Below are 27,914 nucleotides of genomic sequence, written 5' to 3'. Positions count from 1 at the left end.
CGACTAACGCTGCTGACCGGGGCGCTATGCCGGTTCCACAGTGGAGAAGTTTCCGCTCTGAACGGTTTGTTAGCTTCATCCAGGAAGCCGAAAGGCAGAAGCAAACTTTGTGTCGAAACAGAACACAAACACACAAAAAAAAACCCGGAAAAACTGAACACCAAGCAGCGCCCACTGACCATCATTGCACGGCTATGCTTCTGTTTAGCTTCAAAGTTTGAACTCTGTACATCCGTCAGCCGTCTTGGGAAAATGGAATTAGCCAATGAGAAAACGTAGCTCAGAGGAAGAGTCTTACGTAGTCTACGTCGTTTAGATCAACGATTTTTTTTTTCTGTACTCATGATTTTTGGAAGATCATCGCTAGTAAAGAACCATGAGTATAATGATACGAAGTTCTATTTTTTTTAATAATTTTGGCTTTGAACAAATCAAAATAATGTTGAATGGAGGAATTGTAAAAAGACATTAAATTTCTCTGTCAACCTTCCCATTTTATATATGATTACAGTGCTATTCTGATTTTGCGAAGGGGCTGGCGCATCAAACGTTTTTCGTTTACAGTACCCGTTCGATTTTGGCAACAAGCCCGAAAATTTAGTGTTGCCAAAATCGAACGGCTTTATTTTTAAATGTAATGGTAAGCTTTACTGCTTTCTCACCCCAATGGGTCTGGGTTCAAAGCCGTTGATCCCGGCCCTTGTGTGTTGTGAATGGGTGCGATATCCTACGCAGGTGTGGAAGCTGCCTTCCTGCACATTCGATTGCCGTCAATGTGGATGGCAATCGATGTCCGTCGGTGATTGGCACTAGATTGCGGAACAGAAACCGATGTTAAATAAAGGAAAGAAGAAGAAGAAGAAGAAGAAGAAGAAGAAGAATGTTAACCCTTTACTTCCCAGATGGTTTTTGGTTGTTTCGAGATGCAAAAATGTATTTTTGAAAGAAGTGCTAGAACAAAATATTTTCCATACAGCCTAAAATTATCGAAGCCACTATAAAAAGTTTTTGTTTAAGATGATGATGATGATGATGATGATGATGATGATGATGATGATGATGATGATGATGATGATGATAATGATGATGATGGTCCCACCTCTTACCCCTACAAAGGTTTGAGCTGGACGATTTATCTTTAAGATAATTAAATGTAAACAGAGTTGGTTGGAAATGCTAACATGAAGCTTTAGTGTGATAATTTATTAGCTAGAGAATGATCTTTTAGAAGAGAGTAGGTGGATAGTTCCGTTAGAGTACGGCAGTATGAAAATTTAATAGAAGTTGAAAATGAGCGAAGGACTTTAATGAGACAGTTTTTGAAGTTAGACGCACATCTTTTGCCTGTAGGCAAAATAAATGTAAATGTAAATGTAAACATTTTAACCAGGTTAGCAAAAAAAACGAGCTGGTTACATTTACAGATATAAATTCCCTCTAGAGTTTACAGTTGCTTCACAGCAATATAAATGTGAAAAAGCTTAGGCGTCCACGTCTTAGTTCGCCTTTTTGCCCACCTAAAATATTCATAAGTATTACAAGCAATCAAGAGGTAATGAACAATCAACAAAGTATCCTATTACACTAGCAACCCTGCAACCTGATGCTATCATAATTTTCAGCAATGTCAGGAATGCTCACGAACCCCCAACATTTGCCAGAAAACTTACTACTAACTCAAGGTATCTTCCAAATAAGCTTCAAAATTGTATTTTTTTTTAATGTTAAATTCAGTCCTCTATATCCGTAATACGCGCGGGAGGCTCAAACCTTTGTAGACTACTTTTTTTTGTTAATTAATCTACTATTAAATCACATATTAAAAATCCATCATCACCATCCTCACGAACAGAAATAGTTTTTGCAGTGCTACAATAATTATTAAAAAGTCGTTATAACAGCTATCCATACAAAATAATCCGTTAAAAATAACTTCGTCAAGATACATAATTTGTCAATTCCTAAAAAAATCACTGGATAACCGTTCAAAAGACAGTTTTAACGTGTGAAATGCAATGTCTCTTAAATTCTGCTAATGTTGTTGAACGTTTAAAGTGTCTAGGCATCGAATTGAAAACATTTATTCCTTTATAATATAATGAATTTTGTGTCAAGTCAAGAAATGTGGTGTTCTTATTTCAACCGCGTTTCTAGTATTATATCTATGATAATCACTTCCTCTTTCAATTCGATCACACAAATATCGAGGCAGCAAACCGTTAACTACTTTAAAAATGAACACCATAGTCAAATATACAATTCTTTGCTTCACCGACAACCATTGTAAGGCGTCTAGCATCAAAGTTGAGGAAGTGAATCTATTGCATCGCAAAATAAAACACAATATTTTACTCTGCAAACGCTGTAATCTCGATATTTGTGTTACATTGGCCAAAAATAAAATGGAAGGGCAAAAGTCAAGATGAGGAGAGATGATTGATTTGTATAGCTGTATTTTACTGGCAATAGTTAAATCGTTTTTCAATCGACATAGAATTCCATACTTCTTGACAATTTTCTTGATGACATTGTCAATGTGAGACTTGAACTTAAGTTTGTCATCAATAATCACGCCAAGATATTTAATCTCCTGAACGCGATCAATAGTCCCATCATCAATTACAACAGAGACGTTCTCATTTAATCGATTCCGCTGCAATGAATAACACATTATCATCTGCAAAAAGATTAATGTCGCAAAACCGTAAAACACGTCGCAAGTCATTAATATACATAATAAATAAAAGAGGCCTTAATACACTTCCCTGGGGCACTCCAAGGTTATTCCCCACGGGACAATAGTCGCTATATTCAAAGTCTGGCGGATAGAATCTCGGGAACCAATTGAGCTGTCAAATAGCGGAACCAATCGAGCAAATCACGGCCAACAACAGAAAAGAGCACATCAGCTATTGCTAACAAAACTTCGGCAACCCTTTTCTCGTTACTCAAGGCTCGCCTACGCAAACTGACACCATATTTGGGTTGAGGAAGTTTCCCCTATCCGATGATGCCAGTAATTTGCGTTCGATTAGCGGGGAAAGAATAATCAACGTTTTGTTTATAAAAGTCCATTGTACCTTTTCAATTGTTGGTCTAAAATATATTGAATTGGTTCCGCTTTATGATAGATCGAAATTCTATCCGCCAGACTATGAATATAGCGACTATACACGGGACTGGAAACAGAATCATTAAAAGCAGTCCGTTGAGTTCTGTCAGACAAATAGCTTTCAATCCATTTATATGCAGTGCTCGTAATTCCAAAGCGCTTGATTGTACTTAACTAGAAATTGTTTCAAAAGCGCGTTTCAGATCCAAAAAAACAGCAAAAATCGTATCTTTACGCTCCAAGATGTCTTTCCACTTTGCTATCACCAAATTCAACGCTGTTTCACAAGAATGACCTTCCCGATATACCGATTGTTCTGGTATTAACAAACTATTACTATTCAAATATTCCAACAGCTGGCCTTTAACAACAAGTTCTAAAATTTGCTCTAATGTGTGCAAACTCTTCGGCTTTAATCGTTCCAGTAACTTTTTGAATAGAAACCACTAAGGATTCCTTCCAAATTTGTGGCACATGTCCATTCTGCAATGATTTATTAATAAGGTCCAGAAAAATGTGGCAAATGACATGAAAGCAATCTTGAATAACTCTAGCATTAACATTATCTACTCCAGTCGATTTTCCTAATGAAAAACAAATAACTCTAAGTTCATCTAATGTAATTGGTTGAAAAACTTCAAATCTACAATTACTATTAATTGGCTGTTTTATTTCGTCAGGTTTATCGACCAATTCAATGGATGGATTAATCAATGAAACACTTTCAACAAAATAAACATTAAACTTAGATGCAATTACTTGTTCTAACTGTTCTAATGTGCCATTAAAAGTTATGGACCGCGTTTTGCAATTACTAGGTTTTAATAAAGATTTCAAAATTTTCCATAAATCTTTGTTATTGTTTTGATGCTGATCAATCTTCCTTTGAACATATTCACAACGAGTTTTCTTTATCGATTGTGAATACTTATTACGCGCGATTGTGTACCTATTCCAATGATTATCATTATTTGACTCACAAAACTTTTTGTTCCATTTGTCCCTTTTCCGTTTAAGACGCAAAAGATCAAAATTGCACCAGCTGTTCGAGTTTTTCAAAGAAACAAACTTTTGCTCAACTAGTTGATTGGTACACGTTTTCAAAACGTTATTAAGAACAGCTGTAGATTCGTCTAAGTTATCGGCCGCGAGTGGCAAATCCACGTTCCTCTCAACAAAATTCGAAACAGCTTGCTTGGAATATTTCCTCCAGCACTTCAATTTTACAAAATTATCGTTATCGTTAACATGGTCTAAGACATTAATCACTAAAGTCTCATGATCGGTTATTTTCAAATCAGTATCCGTAACTGAACAAATGGAATCAAAATTGGAATAAACGTGGTCAATTAAAGTTCTACTGTGCCTGGAAATACGCGGATATTCATCTACCGTTTGCTTTAAATTAAAAAACTCAGCTAAACGCTTCAAATGATTCGAATTATGGTTATCATGCCAATTAAAATCACCAGCCAATATATTTAATTTACTAGAATCAAGGAATGTCTCGAGCCAGTTCTCTAAAACTTCAACAACTTCAACGCTGGTCACTAGAACTGGGAGAATGATACAAAACACCATAATTACGCATCTTCATGCCACGTACAACTGTTATGCCCAAGAACCAGTTTTCATTAATAACTTCGTTGGTACGAAGGTTGAATTGAACTAATTCTTTGACATAAATAGCAACACCGCCAGTGTGTCTAGAATGTGATAAACAAGCAGCAATATATCCCGGAGTACTATGCTGATCAAAAGCTTCAGTTTCTACAATATGTGTTTCAGATAATAAAACTAAACGAGAACGTTTTTTCTCAACAATCTGACGTAATGCTACGTGTTGACAACCCCGCAATATTCAAATATAAAAAATCGAATTGATTCACATTCCTGGAACTTGGCTGCTATTTATTGAAACGCAAGCTGCTTTTCTTCTGATAAAATAGTCTTGTATAGAGCAAACATTCCGAGCTCAATGCGGCATGGTTGACGTCCATGTTCATTTTTCGTTCTTTATTCATTTTCAAACAATTAATTCGTTTCAATACAGTTGACGTACACTCCGACGTTTTGTGTTGTTGGCTGCACCTAGAGCATATATCACAATTTTTGCAATCCATGCTCTTGTGCCCAAATTCTCCAGATTTTAAGCACCTCAACACATTAATCGCGGGGCTATCGAGCACCGATCAAACCCTACATTTACTTTTTTCGCACATAACAAACATTTATACGTATCGAAATCGACTTCAATTACAACTTGTTATACGTGAAGCGTGGATTTTCAAACATGTTCACTACTTTTACATCATTAATAGCGATGTCTTCATTTTGACTTTTTAAGTAATCAATGAAGACATCGGAGGAAAACTGATCGCTTATGCCCACTATTTTCAATCTTGGCACCGAAGATTGCTTTCAATACCAGTTTACACATTATTTAGATTAGCTCCTGTTGCACACTCAACAATAATGGAGTCATCTTTACCATTCCTGAAATTACTGATTTTGTGTGTTTTTGGATCTAACTGTGTTTTCAAAAACTTACGAGTATCTTCGCAAGCTTGTTTGGACTCTTTTGGTTTGATCACAATGACCGGACGAGTCTTACGATTACTCTGTTTGTTACTGTTACTATTAATGTTACTATTAGTTTTACTTTGACTAGCACAACTATGTATTTTTACAACATCCGCAAAACTCGCATTTTCTTGAAAAACAACATCATCATCATCATTATCACTATTTTGTATTTTACGTTTTTGCGTCTGGTATTTTGGTCCGATTCTGACTGAATCGTCCTAGATGAACTGCGCTGATCATTCTTTACAGCTAATTGGTTTTCCGCATCAATTTTAAAAAATTAACTAATTATATTATCCAATTTCTCACAAATTAAATTTTCAAGACCATTTACATTTATTCTAATGTCTGCTATCCCGCTTTTAACCGCGATGTCCACCTGAGCAGCAATGTGATCTCGCATGCCAGTGATCGAGTCCGAGAGTTGAAAAACCTTCTTCATCTCTTCCTCTATCCGTATGACGCGCGAGATCAGATCATTCTCCTCATCACAACTCTGATCTGATAGACAACTAGTACAGATAAATAGTATGCTAATTATTTTTCAATAGTTACTCAGTTTTATCCTCCAGAATATATGGACGAGAATAATGAGCACACGAATAAGCTTAAGGGGGTAGTACACTTTGAACGTCCAAAAAGTAAGGCATTTTCGTAAATTTTTTTAAGCAATAAAACACGGTGGGAGAGCAAATATGTTATAACCCATTTATTAGTCATCCTTCGAACTACAATTTGTATTGTTTGAACTCGATTGGCGTCTCCCGTGCCCGCGCACCTCGCGCAAAAGTCGGAAAACGGCGTGAGAAAATACTCCTTTCCATGTGATCCTGGAACATAAATAGAACAAAAATCCTGATTAGTAATGAAATTTGGGTTAGAAAAACGTATTCCGATTTTTTTTTTAATTAATTTTTTCAAAAGTTGTGGCCTTAGGAAAAAAAAGTTCATTTTTTCACCCTAAAAATGCTTACAAAATCGTGGATTAAAAATCCATTTTTGACAAAATCGAAAATGTGGTTACGTATTTCTAAGAAGAATTTAATTCTGAACAAGAAAACTTAGGCGGTATCCAAATTTTACGATAACTGGTTAGAGTTATTTCCCACGCCAGTTTGAAAAACCCCGTTTCGAGATAAACGCGTTTAAAGATAAAATCTCTCTCTCTCAGCGCGCCGGTACATGTTTTAGGAAATCGCTTCGTAAAGCGGTAAGGCATATTCTGGCGGACTTGGAGTCTTTTCTAAATTAAAGTATACATCCCAAGGAACATTTTAGGCCAAAAAAAATGCATTTTTTTGAAAAATCAAAGTGTACTCCTCCCTTAAGTAAGTACTGACTATTTAATGGTAGATTGACTGTGCTACCAAGGGAAGGAGAGGGCTCCATAAATCCGCGACCCATCAATTTTGAATACAGATGCACCCTTGTAAGTACGAAAACTAGGCAAATCCAAGAATATTTTAATGCATGATTCATTGAAAAATAATTTTATTTTTCAAAAACACAACAACACATTGTATCAACCACATGATCACATCACTATTTAAGGTGAACCCTGATGATACAAACCTAACCTTCTAACAAAATCTCCCTGTCGTGATCTTTGTGAGGATGTAGAGGTGTACTCGGTCTCTAATACTGCAGAGATCACGCTCCTGACTGTAAGGAAAATTATACAGTGAGAATGAACGGCCACTCCCAGTCAGTCATTCAGATGATTCGGGTCAATCACGGAGTAGAAATCATTCATATGTGCAGTGAGCTACTTAGTGTGACTGATACGTAAAATAAATAACTTACTTTTTCATTCAACCAAAGTGTGTTCTTACTTCGTACGTGAAGTTTATGGTTTTCAGAGTTGGTAGAAAATACTATACTTATATCAACATGAAGATTAAGGGCAATTATTTATTAGATTGTTTGTAACGCTAGAGTACACCAGTATGAGAATTGAACAGAAGTTGAAATTGAGCAAAGGACCATTACCATTACTCCTATACCAAGCTCACATTGATAGATGAGGGGATTTGAGGTATGTAGCCTATGGATTTGAATTATATTTAATTCAATCCGAAAACAGGGAAAAAACCTCAGGTTTTGATAAATTATCATCTAAAACAAATGATCCACTAGCGGAAACATTCAAATTTCGTGTCCTTATTCGGATCCTTTGTATATTTGACAGCTCTGGCCAAACTTGACATTGAAATATATTTTCTCCATGTTTTAAACAGTACTTGATCAATGTTTCCTATGAATCCGATGCAGTTGGGTTGTATAAGATGTCTTCCGATGGAATTTGTCGTTACATCACCTTTTTTTAAATTTTATTTTTTTCTGTAAGTGGTTCACTTAGGAGATAGGAGAAAGGGTCCATGAAAGGTAAATTTTCTTCTAGTAAAATATAGCTAATAAACCAAAAACAAACAGACGATAAAGTCGAAGTTCCCAAAATAATCGGGTGAAATTTTTCTGGTGCTAGGTGTTTCCCATATAAGGTCTCCGATGAAATTTTCCTTAAACCTGACACCGTGACACTGGAAGTTCCCTAAATTATATATTAAATTATCCTCAACTTAACTTAACCTAAAATATACTAAACATGACGAAAAATGTGGGAGCATACGTAAACAAATCATGAAAACTTACGACAGTACTCAAGATAATTTTTCAATGAAATGATTTTAAAATTGAATCATAGAATTTTTAATAATTGAAATTACATCTTTATATGATTAATTCAAGCATAACATTTGACTTTGTGACAGGTACAATGATACTCTATGCCCAGGGACGTTGAGAACATTTCCAAACCGCTAGATATTATAGACCGGACCGAGAATCGTACCCACCGCCTCCAGCTTGGGAAGCTAGCAAACTCTATCCTTGATTAATTCTAACTTTTTGCAAACACAATGCCACTTTTGCATGTGCCTTTATCCAAACCAAAGTTATTTCAAAATGAAGAAACAATCAAAATCCGAACTCATCTGGCATTTTCTCGTTCACTCTCTATAGCTTTGGCTTGATCACTTATTGTTCGTGCTACAAGTCATTCAAACACTCGTTTCGTCCCCAACCAAAGAAAAACTGGGTGCCAACATTCACGGGACCAACTGACATTTCCTGGCAATGCAATGGCGACAAGTTTTATCCTTGGAACTTTTCACCCCGGTTATTATACCTCGTCTGAGTTCGGACCGGATTAGATCGGTGGCAGCTATCGCACAAACAAAACTGAATTCACGAGAAGTAAAACTTTTGTCGCCAACACGTTCATACTATAACCATTGCCAAACAGATCAAAAGCGAATATCTGAACCAGCAAAAACCAATGAATGGTTCTATCCCGCTCGAATGCTCATCTCACTTGGAAGATAATGAATTCAACTCATTAACAGTTTTTTGGTTCGTTTTTGGTCTTGCAAGATTTTTTCCAGGGAAGGGACCCCTGGGGCGAGTTGACCAGAAAATGGAAAAGTTGACACAGAAGAATTCACTGCTTATGATAGTGTTTTCTTAGATCCAGCATTAGCCGACGGGCCACCAAGGAGAGCCACGTATAGGGAAAAACAGTACAAAATGCATGCCCACTCTTATTTTAGGACTTTGTGTTCAGATATGCTTGTTAAAGTGTTTAATAACATGCTATGAATACCCGCGGCAGATCTTTTAACCCAACGGGTGCATTTTGGACTATCTTCCCCTTCTAACTCTAACTAGAACATAGGTATATTTAGAATAGATAATGTGATTATCTTAGCCAGTGCTGTAAATTATCAAAATCAATTGAACATTTTTGAACTGCTATTCGCTATCAAAAGGACCTCCTTCGAATTGGTGATATCAGTTTGCTTAGTCATTTGAAGAAGGCATGGATCATTCTGATTTGAGAAACGCTTGATATCATTCAATTTAGTGTAATCTACATACAAACGGAGCTGTGATCGACATTCCGGCGAAAAATCTAAGCCAACCCGACACCAACTTGACTTCTATCAAACCCCAACCCGATGTTGACCCGACACACACACAAAATTGACATCATTGGGTCATTGGGTCGACATCTACATTAAATTTGCCTTATATTGATCCTACGGCGTGTCGACATGTCTGTTCGGGACCATTTTGCTGGGTTTCTTCCATGCTCCACTGTCGTATATCCAATTATAGTGAGTGACTCAATTGACAGTGACGACGAGGTCCGAATGAAAAAGGGGCTCTTCAAATGATGGGCACGAGAGAATTCTTTTTCACAGAATCGATTGAATGGTTCTATTGGTTCATCTTCAATCGAATGATATGAAAATTAACAGCACTGATCTTAGCTATGTATCAATGGAGACGCATGGTAGTCTATTCGCCTAGGTACTGGTGATAACTTCAAAAACATATAACTCAAAATCAAAAACAAAAAAAGCATACATTTTCAAGGAATCATGAAATACAACATTCCATTTTTGATTGCACGTGCCAGCAACACACTTCCTTGGACAACTTAATTTGATATTTTTTTAATGTTTATGCATCACTAGAAAGAGGAAGACCTAGATCTTAAAATGCAATCAAAACTCGAATCAATAAGAGTGAAGTTTTCTTTTTTATACGATTTTCATCACTGATGTCTTCTAGAACGCTTCTTCATTTTTGTTTTACTTTATTTGAATAGTGACAATTATTGCTTTTAAGGTGGGTATACATTCAGATAAAAAAAAAACTTTTTTATGTCTTGGTAAAATTGATGAACGTCTATGAAAACATTGTAGATTAATTGATTTTAAGAAAGCTTGCGCGAGACAAAAGATTTATATCTCTCAAGTGGACGAAGTGGGTGAAAATTGAGTACAAACGGTAGCACCCCCTTATAAAGTGTTTTTACACGATAACTTTTTTGTTTGAATTTTTAAATTTTGTAAATGTTGTACAATGTTGTAAGTGCTTTTTAAATCCACATTTTTGCAGAAGGAAACCAATTGTTATCTCTTCGTTTTAAGGTTTTCCTTCTTTTTTATAATGTTTTTAACATTATCTTTAAGGGGATGTAACTTACAGATTCTTCGATCGGTAGTCGATCAGTGCAGACGTTACTCCTCCCATCCGCACAAGATTTTCTTTATCTTTTGTGCGAGAGGTGCATATTATGACGAAGGCCTTGGTACGGACTATTGTGCGTGCGAGTGTGATACTTTTTTTTAACAATAGAAGCCGCAATCAAGGTTTTTTTTCCTCTGTTCGGGACCTAGCACCACTGCGACCAGTAATTTGATCTATTGTAGTATATCCGTGCCCTCCGTTAAGTGCATGTCGTATTACTCCATCACTATTGAGAAATTATGAAGTATTCGATTTTGTTTTTACACACACTTAGAAAAGTCCATGTAAATTAAAGTGCTCTGAGAGCGACATATACGAGCGTCAATTTCGACATAAATTTGAGTTATAACCGACGCGAAATATATTTCAATCAAACGTACTTTTCGACGTGCAACAAACTTTTCAGTCTCGGAGCACTTAATATTATATGACGTGTTTGTTTACGTCTCATATTTTATGCCAAAGACGAATTCCGTCACGTGTAAAATTAGTTATTTCTAAGTGTGCAGTTGTCATTCTTGTATTTATCGCAAAGATCCGACTCTAATTGAAAAGTCCCGCTATTTATACCCTTCGGAGTTTTGAAACACCCTCCAAAGGTGCGCCCCTTTATGGTGAAGGTGAATCTTCTATCCCCACACCCAGCCGGGGGCGTTAGACAAGTAGAACTGCGAATAATTTGATCAAATCTCATGCTCCGTTATGGTGCCCTTTATGCAGTGATGCCACATATCCAGATTTATCTGTAATCATACAGATTTTTTTCTTCAATATTTTGATACAGATATCTGTTTATACAGATTACAGATTTTTTAAAAATATGCAGATTTTTCAAATAAAGGGAATATATTAGGTATTGTTTTTTTTTTATATCTATTCATTCCGATAAATAATCGTTTCTTCCTTTTGAGAAGCTTGAATTTTATCTGAGCATCAAAACCAAATCGTATTTTTCACTAAATAAATTATTATTGTTTTAGCTTCGAATGGATTTGGAATCTTTCTAATGGACTTCTGATGTTCAGACGTTGGAAGGGATATTAGTTTCCCTTTCTATTTGTTTAATTGACCATGTCACATGGTGACAGAAACGAAGATTAATTGAATATATTTGTTGTCAAATCGGGAACAAACCATTTTATAAAAAAAAAACCACAAGGTGTTGATTACAGTTTGTGAGTCGAAGAGTCAACTGGATATTTTTATATTTGAAAAGCGTTATTGCACAAATAAATAATATTGCATGCAATTCGACTAAACTTCCTGTAAAAGTTCTGTGTTATGTCCAATGTCCAGATAGAGGTTTTCGTAATCTCAGACATAAAAAAAAAATCTAGGGAATTGTGATAGTTACTTCATTAAGGAAATTTTCAGTCGGAAACAGATTTTTCTCTCGTAACTGATACTTAACGTTTTGTTTTTTCAGGCAATAGAAGCGATACAAAACACTTAAACAAATCAAGATTGTAGCATTTCAAGATTTTTACAATCGACAAATTCTTTAGAAAGCAAACTTTGGTAATTTTTCATGATTCCAAACATTGAACATACTCCATCTGAACTATGAATTTGCTCAATGGAGATTTAAATCCGCACTGAGACCAAAATACATAATTTTAAATAGATTTTTTTACAAATTTTGGGCAGCCAGATACAGATTAAAAAGATTTTTTGCGATGAAAATACAGATTTTAATTAGATAAAATGTGACACCACTGACTTTATGTTGTGAAGACTAGTACTTCAAAAAAGGTAACTTTTGAGCCAAGACAGGGAGTCCTCAACAAGTTAAGGGAACAAGATGCACTAGATATTCACAACAGTTACAGCAAAATATCACATAGACGCTCTTATTCAAACTTACTCCTCAAGGCTTAGCGGACGATGCCCTGTGCGTAATTAGTATTTATTTTGTTTTATTTGGATATACAAAATGTTTGAAGCCATGCGTCATCAAAACCATAATTTGCAGCACCACAAATACACTTTTCAACAATCTTCAATTTGAACGTATTCACCAAATCATTATACCCAAAAGCGTATTCCCGATACTTCGACGCATATTTTTCTCTTTTCAAACAATTCATCCTCCTCCTAAATATCACTTTTCATCGCTTGGCTTTTTCAAATCACTCTGTGCACAAAAGCAATGCACATCACAAAAACCGAACAAAAGATCAGCGCGGTCGAGCAACAAAGGGAAACTAGAGCACACCAGGCACCTAAGCAACAGGAGAGAAAACATCAGCACGAACCATTCCGAATCAAATTATCGCGCCCGGGACACAAAACTATTCAAAAATTAAATACGAAACTATTACTCGCGAACGATGCTCCAAATTTCTGTTCCGGGAGCATAAGTGAAGATAAAAATCAAACGACATCTCTTCTGATGCTTGCAATCTGATCAGGCAAAAGCTGCCGAAAACTACGAAAACGAACGCACGCACAAAACATAGAGTAAACTTAAAACACAATCGTATCCGAAGGGGTTCCATTGGCTTGCAAATTAAAATCGATGGACTCCGTAGTACCCAGTTTATAAAAAAAAAAACAAAATCCTAATTACTAACGGAGCCTTTGAAGTACCACGGCGCCCTCCACATTATAAAGCCCTTACTGCGCTAACCGAAACAATAGCGCAGTGAACTTTCACTTCTCCGAGGCACTCGGTTGGCCTTCTTAAGTTTCAAGTAGGTCGAGGCTAAATAAGGGTGGAATTATGGTAACTGAACTCCTCCAAAGGCGCACCCCTTTGTCAGTCAAATTTGGATTCCTTAGCAACAAAATTAAGGAATGACACAGATAATGACCATGCATCAGAACCCTAGTCTTAACCACTTCAAACTAGGGAACAACGAATAGAAGATTAGGAATCACATAGATGAAGACTAACTAGCTCATTTTTTTCCTTGTTTCAAGATCATCCTCGGTGGACTCATGTCACTATCGACAAGGCATAAAAAGTAACAAGGGCTAAGATGTGTTCCTTGGAGTAATGAAAAATTCTCGTGACATTTATAAAAGACAATTGCATTCGTTCCAGCTGGGTTTATTAATTTATTTTTTCAGCCGTTCGATGCTCGAAAATATTTGGATTTATATTGTAATGAAATACTTTTTCAGCCTTTGTTCAAGCTAGATCTATTGAATTAAATTATTTAAGGTTATGTTCAACTCTTAGATGATGGAACATCTTTAGATTCACTTACTTTGTCCTGAACAGTGGAAGTTTGTTGTTTAAAATTTATTTTCAGCCCCTCGATGTTGGAATTGAGGCTTAAATCACGATTTTAGGGGCTGAGGGTTTGGAATCTTTAATCGCGTTTATTCATTTAACTAGGGCCTAAATCACGATTTAAGCAGTGCAGTGTTCAGGGGTTCAAAATCTTTAATCGCGTACCAAATTTCAATATTTCCCTGCAAATTTAATTTCTTCTTCTAATTTATTACTGAGTTCACATATATTCACTTTTTTTATAAATTTAGTTTATAAAATTGTGTCTTCATAAAACTAGCGTATTATGATGTTATCTAATACATGCTGGAATATGTTGAATTTATCAAATATGAATAAAACATTAAATAACTCAAAAACCTCTTTTAAGGTAGTGCTGAGAGAAAATCAATTATATTTTTTTTAGGGTTAAGATGAAGAAACATGGTGTCTTGAGCAAAAATAATCAAAATACATTGTTCTGCAACTTTGTCGAAACCACAAACCCATTATCTTGAAAATTCAGAATGGTAGAATTTCGATGTGTAATACTAGCTAAGTAAAAATTTAAATGATTATTTCAAAAGATCGGGAGTATCATTTTAAGAATCTTCCTTAAAGATACCAAACCCCTAAAATGACAAGAAAGGTGAGAAAGTATTTTTTTATGAACGGCGCTACCATGCGTTCAAGGCCTTGATGTATTTTTTTTCCTTTGGTTTGTTTTTTCCGTCGATCTTGTTTTCCGTGCTGAGCACCAATGCTACCGACGTGCCAGGAAGGCAGCTCCCACACCTGGACCCTACCTATCGACCCATCAGCTCATGAACCGGGGACCAACGGCTTTACTTCCCTTCCGAAGGAAGGCGTGATCATAGATGTTATACCTCAGAACATCCCGGCAGCGCCGACTGGGGTTGAACCCAGGCCTGCTGGGGTGAGAGGCAATCACGCTTACCACCACACATTCAGCGCCGCTAATTTGTATTATGTGGATTACAGAAATTTCATTGTGAACTTTCTAAAAAATTATCGAGAAAAAAATGTGAAGAATTCATAACAATTTCTTTAATCAACATAAACAAATTGAATATCATTAAAAGCTTTATTTTTGTCCCTTTCACTAATATTCATATAAATTTAGTAAACTCATCAACATAAAAGTAATGATTAAGTATTTCTCTGTATTGCCCATATCAAGTTTGTTGCACATTTTCGATAGTGTTCGACGACTCTATAATTTTTACAAAAGTCAAAAGCACGTTGTTAAAGAATATCCTATCCCATGTGTGTACACATTCATTACTTAAGGTTTCCCATTCATACATTCATCTAAAACTCATCCAGCTAACGAATCATCTTCCATTCATTTCTATCACCACTTTTGCTAGCTGCCGTTTTCTTTCGTCTTTTGTCAACACTGAAGTGGTACCCACTCCTCACGAGCGAGCACAAATCGCTACAGTTTCGCCTCATTTAAATGTCACCCAATTATCTTAAACGAGCAGCACGCGCGACATTTCCACCCAAACCTCACCTCACTAGTATGCCGCATGCCCGCGTTTGTTGCAAAATGGATGCATCAGGGTCGGACGGATGTCGGATGCATTCTCCCGATGCACCGTAGGTACTTGGTATCTACACACATACATCGAGCAAGCCGCTTCGCAGCACGCGATAATGCGTCGCCCGGGAAATGAAGAGCTTGATGAATTGGTACATTCATTCACTCGCTCGTTCGTCCACCGCGAGTGCCGTCTGCTTGGTGAAGTGCAGGGGAGCGAGGGATGCCGCGACCAGATGTGATGACGACCACGGTTGTCGTACCAACGTACCAACGACAACGACGACGACGATGTCGGTTGTAACTGATTGAAGGTGGAAAGGACGGCAAACGGTGTCGTTCGTCCTTCCGTTCTCGTTTGTCAACGCCGTTTCTGCATCACGCCGCACACCGCTGCTGCTGCTGGTGTTGTGGCACACTCGGCGTATGGCAAATGACGGGTACGAGTGGTATCTCATATAAATCTTCAACCACTGCCATCAATCACGTGGCTAGAGGAGATTTCACGAGCGAGTGAGAGTGTGGGAGTTACTCAAGAGAAACATTGTTGAGATTACTTGGTTGGGCGAGTCTAGGGATCCGGGTGTAATTTAAACCAGTCACACGCACGCAGCCAATGAGTGTGAACGTGAAACTTTGCGGGTTTATTGCATCAATTGGTTATTTACCTCTGAGAAGTTTCTTCCACTAACTACAACCTTGTGGTTATGATGATGGGACTAATAAATGTTACCAGCATGTTTCTGCTTTCATTGTCATTAATTAATTTGGATTTCATGCTCATGGTAACATACAGGAAATTTTATAACTTACGAACCGAGTCCTTTCCTTAAATGCCCAGTATGTCATGCAGGAGGAAAGCGGTCGACTCTAGGAATTCTCCTGGTTTGAAAATTTCTCACCTTTCTTGGGGAAAAAAAACTGAAGATCTATGAAGTTCCTTGAAGTTCTACAACGTTCCCTGAAGTTTCACTAAATTCCCTGAAGTTCTTTGAAATAAAATTATGTTCTTTTAAAATTTACGAATTGCCCTTGACTTCTAAAAAAGAAGTTACCTGAAGGCTCAGTTTTATAAATCAGAAATTTCCATGCGGATGAAGTGTTCAAAAAAATTCGTGACAAGACTTCTAACCGATCGGTTGTGTTTGTCTACCGTGGAGCAATAATAATTCGAATATGGTGTGTTGATGTGGCTGCTGTTAGCTTGTTAGGTCTATTGTTTCTTGTGAGACAATAGAATAATAATACATATAAATCCAAACCGTTACGGAAACACAGGAGAAAATGTAGGAAACTCGTGCCATGCGGGTTCACTTCGGTCCTGGAAAAAAAAATAACCAACGGATTATGAAATATTCCATTTCATTTGGATGAAGATGGATTAAACCCAGCAGCTTTCTTGCCTATGTACAAAGATCCAAAGGAACATTGCATTTTGCGCTGCTACTGCGGTGGTCAGGTATAACCGGATCTGTAATCTTCCACCGGAGATTGGGGACAAACAAATATTTATTGTGCTTTTGAAGTAGGGTATTTTCAACGGATGGTTCGTGAAAAGTACGGTTCAGAGACAAGATTCCCTACTTGGACGTCAGTTTGTGGCGTCCACATGGACATTAAGCACGACCAGGCCTGAACATACTCATTACAGCTAAAGTACTACTTTTCGAAATTATGAAACTATGAGATATAATTATAATAATTTGTATATGCAAGACGAAAGTAGAGGAGGTAAAGTTTGTGTACGACACATAAAATCTGTCAATTTTAGTGATTAGCTATAACGAATAGTACGCACTCATGACGATTACTCATTACAATGCATTACAGCATTACAGCTCATTATAGCTAATTGTGACCCTCTGAATGCAAAATTTACTGGTTTTATGTGTCTTACTCATTCCGTCTCGCACGCTGAGCCGATCAAGTCGCATCGGTCTCGTTGTACGACACTAGTATTTGAGTTTTTGAGTTTTTCCCCACGCGAGGGTTTTTTCTCGCCAAAGTTAGTTGGCATAGTGCTTATACAACTAGTGCGCGAGTGAGGAAGCCGTTAACCATACGCTGAGCGCTTTGCTTACGGTCCAGCTTTAATCACCATCATCGCATCATCACATCATCCCATTGATAGCAACAACGAAAGCACGTTAAATTGCCTACCGAGGCGACCGAGGAATACCAGCTATCAGGTTATCGACCCTACAGCCGTTGGGGCAAACAATAACCTCGCACCAGTCATCTGCCGCCTCAGTGTAATAGGTATACCGTGTCGCTTTGTTTTCACCAGTATCGCATCTCCCCGCATGGTCCAGTATTAGATTAGGTTGGGTCATAATTAGGGTGATTCAAAATTTTGTAAATAGTATGTATCTATATTTTTTTTTCTCTTGGTTTTTTTTTTCTCGTACTATTTATAAGTAGAGCATAGTTAGGGTGATCCAAAAACTTTTTTTTTTTTTTTTTTTTAGTATATATATATTTTTTTTCTTTTTTTGGTTTTTTTTCCTTCTTTCGTATTACTCTTTATTAGAGTAAAACTATATAATTTATTTTTGTATTTTTTTTTTTATTTTTTTATTTTATTTTTTTTTTGCATTTTTTTGATACTATTTGAAATTACTGTAATTATTTGTAAAATATTTATTAAAAACACCATTGTGGCGATATTTAACCGCAATGGATGAAAATGATAAAGGCGGGGGATGGTCGCTTTCCATCTCAGACGACGAAACTCTTAATTCCTCACACGAAAGTCTCGAGGAAGTTGTGGAAATGGAAACCCTTGACGTCCAAGTTGACTCGCTCTCCAGCAAAAATACTGGAGCATATCCCAAGAATAGGTATTCCCCACAACCCTCTCCCCCACCATCACCTCCTCGTCCTGCACCCCCCACACCATTGCCCCCAAAAATCTCTGCGCTGCCCCGCCTAAAGGCTTACCCAGAAGCCTCGAAAGGCCCATGGGTTGTTTTTTTCCGGCCCAAACAAAAACCTTTGAATATTCCGAGGATCTCTAAGGATCTAACAACACATTTTTCGGCCGTTACCGATATTTTCAAGGTAACACCAAAAAAACTGCGCGTTACCGTTGATGACCGGAAGCAGGCTAACCAAATTGTTGCGTGCGAGCTTTTTTCATTGGAATACCGAGTCTACATACCCAGTAGTGAGGTAGAAATTGAAGGAGTGGTCACCGAAGCGAGTTTGACTAGTTATGATTTCTTGGGTCCCGATTCCTTCGGAATCTTTAAAAACCGTGCTCTGCCGAAGGTGAAGATATTGGACTGCCTTCAAATGCAGTCAGTATCGGTAGTAGGCTCCAAAAAAACTTATTCCTTGTCAAACTCGTTTCGTGTGACCTTTTCGGGTTCAGCGTTACCTCACTACGTCGCTATTGGCAAGGTTCGGCTGCCTGTACGTCTGTTTGTACCTCGGGTAATGAACTGCTCGAAATGTAAACAACTTGGTCATACATCGGACTACTGCTCGAACAAACCACGCTGCGATCAGTGTGGCGAGCAACATCAAGAGGGCCCTTGCGGTGCTCCTCCAAAATGCGTGTACTGCAAGGAAAGCCTACATACCCTGACTGACTGCCCGAGGTATAAACAGCAGGGAGAAAAACTTAAGCGGTCTCTGCAAGCTCGCTCCAAGAGAACTCTAGCAGAACTCTTGAAGAATACCGCTTCATCTTCTCAGACCACACCAAAAAGCAGTAACACGTTCTCCATTTTGCCAGTTGATGATCTAGACTCTGACTCAGAGGTCGGTGAGGGTAGTCCGTTTGTCTTTAAAGGCAATACGAGAAAACGAGCAAAACAACACAACACCGAAAAGCCTCGTAAGGCCACTCGTACGGACCACCCTTCCACCTTGGAAAAATCAAGAGGTAACGGAAATGCACCGAAGCCCATTCCACCGGGTTTTCAACCTTGTAATTATGACAAGAACTTTCCGTCACTTCCAGGATCATCTAAAACCCCAGATGTCCCAGTTTTTCGGCCAGAAAAGCAGCTGAATAATCAGCAAGAACATGCCCCCATGTTCACGTTTTCTGGTATTGTGGATAGCTTCTTCAGTATATTCAATGTCTCTGACTCAACGAGGAGCATTATTAATTTAGTGCTGCCAATGGTGAAAACTCTTTTGAAGCAACTAGCTTCTAGGTGGTCCTTCCTTGCATCGATCATATCCTTTGATGGATAATTCTCCGAATGAGGTCGGGGATATGATCTCTGTTCTTCAGTGGAACTGTAGAAGTCTTATGCCAAAACTTGACACATTTAAATTTTTAGTTAACAATTTACTTTCTGATGCATTTGCCCTTTGTGAAACATGGCTCTCTTCAGACAACGATCTTGCTTTCCACGATTTCAACATTATTCGCCTTGATCGGGCAGATTCGTATGGAGGGGTGCTTCTGGGGATCAACAAGCTCCATTCCTTCTACAGAATCGATCTGCCTTCGGTGACAGGCATTGAAGTTGTTGCATGTCAGGTTAATATTCGAGGTAAATGCCTTAGTATTGCCTCAGTATATCTTCCACCGCGAACTGCGATTTCTCGTCAAAGTTTCTCGGATATCTGCACGGCTATGCCAGAGCCACGGTTGATCTTGGGAGATTTTAACTCTCACGGTACAGGCTGGGGGGAACTGTACGACGACAACCGCTCAACCTTGATATACGACATGTGCGACTTCTTCAAAATGACAATTCTAAACACCGGGGAAGCAACACGAGTAGCCAAACCTCCAGCAAAAATAAGCAGATTAGACCTCTCACTTTGCTCGAGTTCACTATCGTTGGATTGCTCGTGGAAAGTAATTCAAGATCCCTACGGTAGTGACCATTTGCCAATCAAAATTTCTATTACCAATGGTTCATCTTCTACTCGCTCGGTCGACATCGCGTACGATCTTACGAAAAACATTGACTGGCGAAAATTCGCGACCGCGGTTCTTGATGCCAGTCAATCGGTTGACGTACTTCCTCCGCTGGACGAGTACTCCTTTCTCGCGTGTGTCATCATCGATTCTGCGCTGCAAGCACAGACGAAACGTGTTCCGGGTGTTTCCGTCCGCAAGCGACCTCCCACCCCGTGGTGGGATAAGGATTGCACCGACGCGAACAGCGAGAAGTCCGCCGCGTTTAAACGCTTCCGCAAACACGGCAAGGTCGGGGATTTCGAGCGGTACACCGACCTCGAGAAAACTTTTAAGGACTTAATTAAAGCAAAAAAACGCGGTTACTGGCGTCGGTTCGTCGATGGTTTGTCGCGAGAGACTTCCATGAGAACACTCTGGAATGTCGGCAGGAGAATGCGAAACGCGTCTACACCGATTAACGAAGACAAGGAGTACTCGGACAGATGGATTTTCAGCTTCGCGCGGAAAGTTTGCCCGGATTCGGTGGCGGTTCAAACCAACGTTCGTGATCGTCCGTCGGGTAATAACGAAATAGATTCCCCGTTTTCGATGGTGGAATTCTCACTTGCTCTCCTTTCATGTAACAATTCAGCTCCAGGAATGGATAGAATCAAGTTCAACTTGCTTAAAAATCTCCCAGATGTCGCGAAGAGACGCTTGTTGAACTTATTCAATCAATTTCTGGAGCACAACATTGTTCCGGATGACTGGAGACAAGTAAGAGTTATCGCCATTCGAAAACCCGGTAAACCCGCGTCGGATTATAACTCGTACCGTCCCATCGCGATGCTGTCCTGTATACGGAAATTGTTGGAGAAAATGATTCTTTTTCGTCTAGACAAATGGGTCGAGTCGAATGGTTTACTTTCAGATACGCAATTTGGATTTCGGAGAGGCAAAGGAACGAGCGACTGTCTTGCGTTGCTTTCAACTGAAATTCAACTGGCCTATGCGCAAAAACAGCAAATGGGTTCAGTTTTCTTGGACATTAAGGGGGCTTTTGATTCTGTTTGTATCGATGTCCTTTCGGATAAACTCCACGATAGTGGGCTTTCACCAATTATAAACAACTATTTGAGCAACTTGTTGTCTGAGAAATATATGAGCTTTTCTCATGGAAACTCGACAACTTCACGAATTAGTTACATGGGTCTCCCCCAGGGCTCATGTTTAAGCCCCCTTCTTTATAATTTTTATGTAAAAGACATTGATGGTTGTCTTGATGAAAATTGCTCGCTAAGGCAGCTTGCAGATGACGGTGTTGTGTCCGTTATAGGGCCAAGTGCACCGGACCTGCAAGGACCATTGCAAGATACCTTAGACAATTTGTCTACTTGGGCTATGAAGCTGGGTATCGAATTCTCTCCGGAGAAAACTGAGTTGGTTGTTTTTTCTAGGAAGCATCATCCTGCACAGTTACAGCTTCAACTAAAGGGTAGAACAATCACTCAAAGTATATCTTTCAAGTATTTAGGTGTCTGGTTCGATTCCAAAAGCACGTGGGGAAAACATATTGCGTATGTGAAACAAAAATGCCAACAAAGAATCAATTTTCTTCGTACAATTACTGGAACTTGGTGGGGAGCACACCCGGAAGATCTGATCAGGTTGTATCGAACAACCATCTTGTCGGTTCTAGAGTACGGTAGCTTCTGTTTTCAATCCGCGGCGAAAACACATATCCTGAAGCTGCAACGGGTTCAATACCGTTGCCTCCGAATCGCGCTTGGCTGTATGCACTCGACGCATACGATGAGCCTCGAAGTACTTGCGGGTGTTCTCCCACTGACAGATCGTTTCGCGGAACTGTCCTTCCGGTTTCTTATCCGTTGTGAAGTAATGAACCCATTGGTAATAGAAAATTTTGAGAAGCTGCTCGACAGAAATCCTCAAACAAGATTCATGAGTCTCTATTACGAGTACATGACGCTGGAGATTGGCCCTTCTTCATTCAATTCCTCTCGTGTTTGCCTCCAAGACTTTTATAGTTCCTCTGTAAATTTTGATCTGACCATGTTGCAAGAAATCCGTGGAATACCAGATCACCATCGGTCGATGGTTGTTCCCTTAATTTTTGCAAACAAGTACCACCATGTTAGTAACAATAAGAGTTTTTTCACAGATGGGTCAACTATAAACGCTTCCACTGGATTTGGAGTATTCAACGAATTTCATAGCGCCTCATATCAACTGCAAAAACCCTGTTCCGTATACGTTGCGGAACTAGCAGCCATATTTTACGCAGTAGAGCAAATTGCCTCACTACCATCTGATCACTATTTTATTTTTACTGATAGCCTTAGCTCGTTGGAGGCTATTCGATCAATGAGGCCGATGAAGCACTCCTCGTATTTCCTGACCGAAATCCGAGCTAAATTGAGTACTTTATCTAACTGCTCCTATACTATCACCTTAGTTTGGGTCCCATCTCATTGCTCAATTCCGGGCAATGAGAAAGCGGACTCGCTAGCTAAGGTGGGCGCTATGGAAGGCGATATTTTTGATCGACAAATCGCCTTTGCGGAATTTTTCTCAATTACCCGTCAGCACGTCCTCACCAACTGGCAACAAAAATGGAATGAGAGTGATCTGGGAAGATGGTTACGTTCTATTCTCCCACAGGTGTCGAACAAGCCATGGTTCAAAGGATTGGACATGAGCCGTGACTTTATACGGGTCATATCAAGGCTCATGTCCAATCACTACTCGTTAGACTCGCATTTCTTCCGAATCGGGCTCGCAGGCAGCAATTTGTGCGCTTGTGGTAGTGGCTATCACGATATCGACCACGTACTTTGGTCATGTACCCTCCATTGTGTTGCTAGATCCGAATTATCCGCATCCCTCAGGGCCCGAGGAAAACAACCCATGCGGCCCGTTAGAGACATCTTGGCGAGCCGAGATCTCGACTATTGCAATTTAATATATGTGTTTTTAAAACGGATAGATCTGAGGATTTAGTAGTTAGTGTCATCTTGTGTTCCCCCAAGTTGTTAGCTGCCCATCGGTGTACCCCCATGTTTGTCTTTTTCATCAGTTGGTCGCTTAGTTCGAGATCAAGAGCACATTGCTCTCCAAACCTTGTGTTCTCAATCCCTACCCTGCCATCCATTTGTTACAATTTGTTACCCCTAACCTCGAGATAGCCGCGAGTAATCGGCCCCCGCTTTACTAACGTTAGTCTAAAGAAATTTTGTAACCTAAAAAATGAATATCGGCTCCGCAAAGCTACGGCAAATGAGCCTGGAAAAATAAACACATTAAAAAAAAAAAAAAATGTGTCTTACACAAACTTTACCTCCTCTTCTTGCATCTTACATATAAAAATTATTGTTATAATATCTCATAGTTTCATGATTTCGAAAAATTTTAGCTATAATGAGTATGTTTAGCCCTGAGCACGACAGTCAAGCGCCCATCCATGTTCTAAGAGTGTGTTCTATGAGGGCCTGCAGAACAAAGCATGGAACATTTGAAACTAAATTACCTAAACCAAGCAACATCAACCTGCGTCTCGTTCAGGATGAAGATTCTGTCTTACGTTGTTCAACGCCGATAGAAATATCTGATCAAGCTGGTCCAAGTGTACCAGCCAAGCAAAACCAGGGACATCTTCGGGCTCAGGTTCTGCCAATCCGTTGTTCAGAGACATGGCTGCCAGTCGTTGGTCGGGAAGACCAATACCGAAACCTAAAGGTGCGGAAATGGTTGTGTTAAACATCTTACGTACACTGTATAAAGGGAATAATGCAAAGGCAGATGGTGTCTGAACTGCCATTGCAGACACAGTTGAAAATTCTATAGAAGTGGATGTAAATGCGGATGGCGTAAAGAGTTGTGAAGCGGAGAAGTCAAAGGATTTTCTGAAGGATGATCACTGATCCCGTTACTGGATCGTCGTCTAAGCAAGAAGTTGCTGCTTCCGATGATGTTCTTTCATCTGAGTCAGAAGCTATGGAGGAAGACAACTGGGAAAAGTTTCAAAAGGTTAAGGACCGAAGACCGATACGTCGGTCGCGCAAGGCTGGGTCATCTTCGGATGGCGCCATTGTAGTTGACAGAGTAAAGGTGGTCACCGGAACGACTAACTGTATTGGTGAATCATAAAGTATATTAACTAGAGGTAGGTCCACACTGAGCGTTTTCAATAATGACGGAGTCAAATCAGATAGTAGAAACATTGAAGTGAATTCGAAAGATAAGTAACAGGTTCAACTTTGAGGTTTCGTTATGAAACATCTCAGTTTTTTCAGATAATTTAATCTATACTACTCTGATTGATCATGACGTAAAATAAATTATGATATGAAAATTGCAACAGTGAACTTGAACAGTACTACGACAGTAGTTAATCAAAATTTACTTAGAGATTTAATTTGGTTTTCGTGCAAGAACTTTGCAATGAAAATTATCATTTATTTTATCACACCATGCAATTGTAAACATAAATGGAATGGGTACTGGTAATTTCTTAACGAAAATGTTCAATTGTAGGGATGTTATTCTTGATCTAAATGGTCGAATCATATCGATTATTGTGAACGAATCAATTACATAAACATATATGCATTCTCAGTAACAAACAAAAATAAACATAGGGATGATCTGTTTTTGAATAATTCTGTTCATATCAATCGGCTAATAAGTATTCAATACTAGGAGCAGCTTTTAATTTCTTTCTCAATTTTTAAAAATAATGAGTTAACTTTTTTAAGATCAAGATCGGCAGCCCGCTTGTACCGGTTTATGGAGTAATGAAACTCTGTTTCGTCAGTTGAGACAGTCCCAGTTCGATTCTCAGACCACTGTTCCGTCGTGTTGAAAACACTAAAGACTAATCCAAATTGCTTACCCACCCGAGGTCGTGGATATTGGAAAATAAACGCCACAATTTTAGAGGATGAACGCGATGCAGTAGATTTTCTCAATAGTTAAAATTCTTTTTAAATTTCATTAATCGCAGCAATTGGTGGAACTACGGGGCCTAAAAATAAAACTAAACAGTTCAGCACAATGTTGGTCTAACAATCTTAGGATAGCTCAAGAGAAAAGTTATTTTCATTCAGTATTAATAATTTACATGGCATTTTGTGCTTTGGAGAAGAGGATAACAAAGACATAGGTATAGTAAAATCACGTTTAATGGAAATAGAAAATTATAGGTCAAAACACAACTGTAGTTAATGAGATAAACTAGCCAAGTGTTTTTTTTTTTTTTTTTAACTTTATTATAGAGATTTTTAGCCATAGGCTAGTTTAAGAGATGAACCAAGTGTTAAAAATCATAAGAAAGTTAAAAAAAAACTACTGCAGTAAGTTGAATAGCTTTTCATTTACTCGAGACATCAATTTGAATTACTGTTCTCTGCAAACGGCGCCGGTGGTGTAGTGGTAAGCGTGATTACCTCTCACCCCAGCAGGCTGGGTTCAATCCCAGTCGGCGCCGCCGGGATGTTCTGAGGCATAACATCTCTGATCACGCCTGCCTTCGGATGGGAAGTAAAGCCGTTGGTCCCCGGTTCATGAGTTGATGGGTCGATAGGTAGGGTCCAGGTGTGGGAGCTGCCTTCCTGGCACGTCGGTAGCATTGGTGCTAAGCACGGAAAACAAGATCGACGAAAAAAAAACCAAAGGAAAAAAAAAATACTGATCTCTGCAATTTCAAGCGGATGACAAAACGTGAATGGTGATCAAATAAATCACGTAACACAGTTTTTAACTTTCTATTTTTTTTTTTTTTTTTATTTATGAGATTTTTAGCCGCAGGATAGTTCACCTCAGAGAGTTTTTAACTGCTAAAACCAAACTTTAAACATCAAATTTACTTGATATTATCAATAATTATCTAAAGAATTTTCTACTGGCATAATTAGATTGACAAGGGAGCAAAAACGAAATAGATCAATATAAGTCAATCAGTCTCTGGAAATGCGACTACAATCTCTTTACTAAAATCATGTTATCCGTATCCAATCTATTTTAAGGACTTCTAGGACCGGAACAAACCGTTTGTAAGCCCAAGAATTCTTGCATAGATAATCTGAAATACATTCGACGAATAATTTTGCGTGCTAACAAATCTTAAAGGAGCTCTTGTAAGTTTTGACCACTACAAAACATTCGAAAAAGTTGATCATGCTTGCCAGTGGAAAGTTTTAAGTCATTTTAGATTTCCTCATAATTTAATTCAGTGAATTTAAAATCTTTACCTACAATATTGCTACTTCTCGTGTGCTTTTTAATGGGTATTTTACAAATGAGTTCAAAATTGGATGCTCGGTTCGCCAAGGATGCACTTTGAGCATGATATTGTTTGTATTGTACATAGAGACAGCTGACAGTTTTCAGCTTGTGCTTATCTACGATAAGATCATTAAACCTATTGCTTATACTGACGATATTAATGTATTTATTAAAAACGAACAGAATGTTAAAATCGATCATCCTCAAATCCAGCGGGATGCCATTTAGATAAATTTCAACTTTAACTTCATAGCATCAATGTATAGATCGTGGATATATGCTTTTTGTCACAACACTGTGCTTTTTTGCAATAACACTCATTCTTCAAAATAAAAAGCGAATTGATTAAGTTTTTGAAATGCGACCATTGTTCCTTTCGACCTTCTGTCCTTTCAACCTTTGATGTTTTGACCTTTCATCATAGATTCAGAGCCTAAGTGTCATCACAAGTTTTATCAATGCTTTAAATCACACTTCAAATCTGAATCATGGTCTTCAAGAGCATGATAAAATCAAATTGTTGCTTGGGAGGGCTTTTATGTTTATGGCCGTTTTGTAAGCATATTGGATTATTTAAATCAGGTGCTTTCAATAGCTACTTTTGTTTGTCCCATTTAAACCATGTACAGACCCGTGTGCAACATTTCGATTCATCAGAAATCAACCAGTGCACCATCGCACCAATCACTAGCAAGCCAAAAAGCTGATAGCTGAAGCGTCTTGTTTTCATTCATTCATTCTTGTTCAACGAATACGATGGAAATGGGTGCCATACGAGTCCCAATCCAAAAACCTCCCATCGTGGAATTTCATGACTCCATTATCAATCACATATATGAGAAATGTCTGCTTCGGCAATACCAAACCTATTATCGTCAGGGAGAGAAACAAAGTCCTAGAGCTCTGAAATTTAGCCAATAGATGCTCTGAAACACAATGTATCCACATGCCAAAATTGAACTCTCAAAGACGTTGTTTATACCCCCCCTGACGATATAGGTTAAGGTATTGGCGAAGCCGACATTTCTCCTATGTGGATTACATTGTGACCAGTATTTCAGGGATTCACATGGGTTCTATTCTTCGTCAAGTAAAAACATTGAAGCCGCAAAAAAAAATCTTAAAACTCATTTCCCGAAATGCAATCAACTAACCCAAATCAGAGAGC

General features: G+C 38.5%; 1 protein-coding gene across 2 annotated transcripts in view; it reads left to right on the top strand.

The window, feature by feature from the left end:
- Positions 1-27,914, top strand: part of LOC135697834 (hemicentin-1-like) — a 642,304-nt gene that overhangs the window by 592,731 nt on the left and 21,659 nt on the right. The gene's annotated exons all lie outside the window — the stretch shown is intronic.

The sequence above is a fragment of the Ochlerotatus camptorhynchus genome, unplaced genomic scaffold (assembly GCF_037179485.1).
Source record: "Ochlerotatus camptorhynchus isolate MF236.1 unplaced genomic scaffold, CSIRO-AGI_Acam_v1.1 ptg000078l, whole genome shotgun sequence".
In the NCBI taxonomy this organism is placed as follows: domain Eukaryota; kingdom Metazoa; phylum Arthropoda; class Insecta; order Diptera; family Culicidae; genus Ochlerotatus; species Ochlerotatus camptorhynchus.
This window is presented reverse-complemented; position numbering and strand designations above follow the sequence as displayed.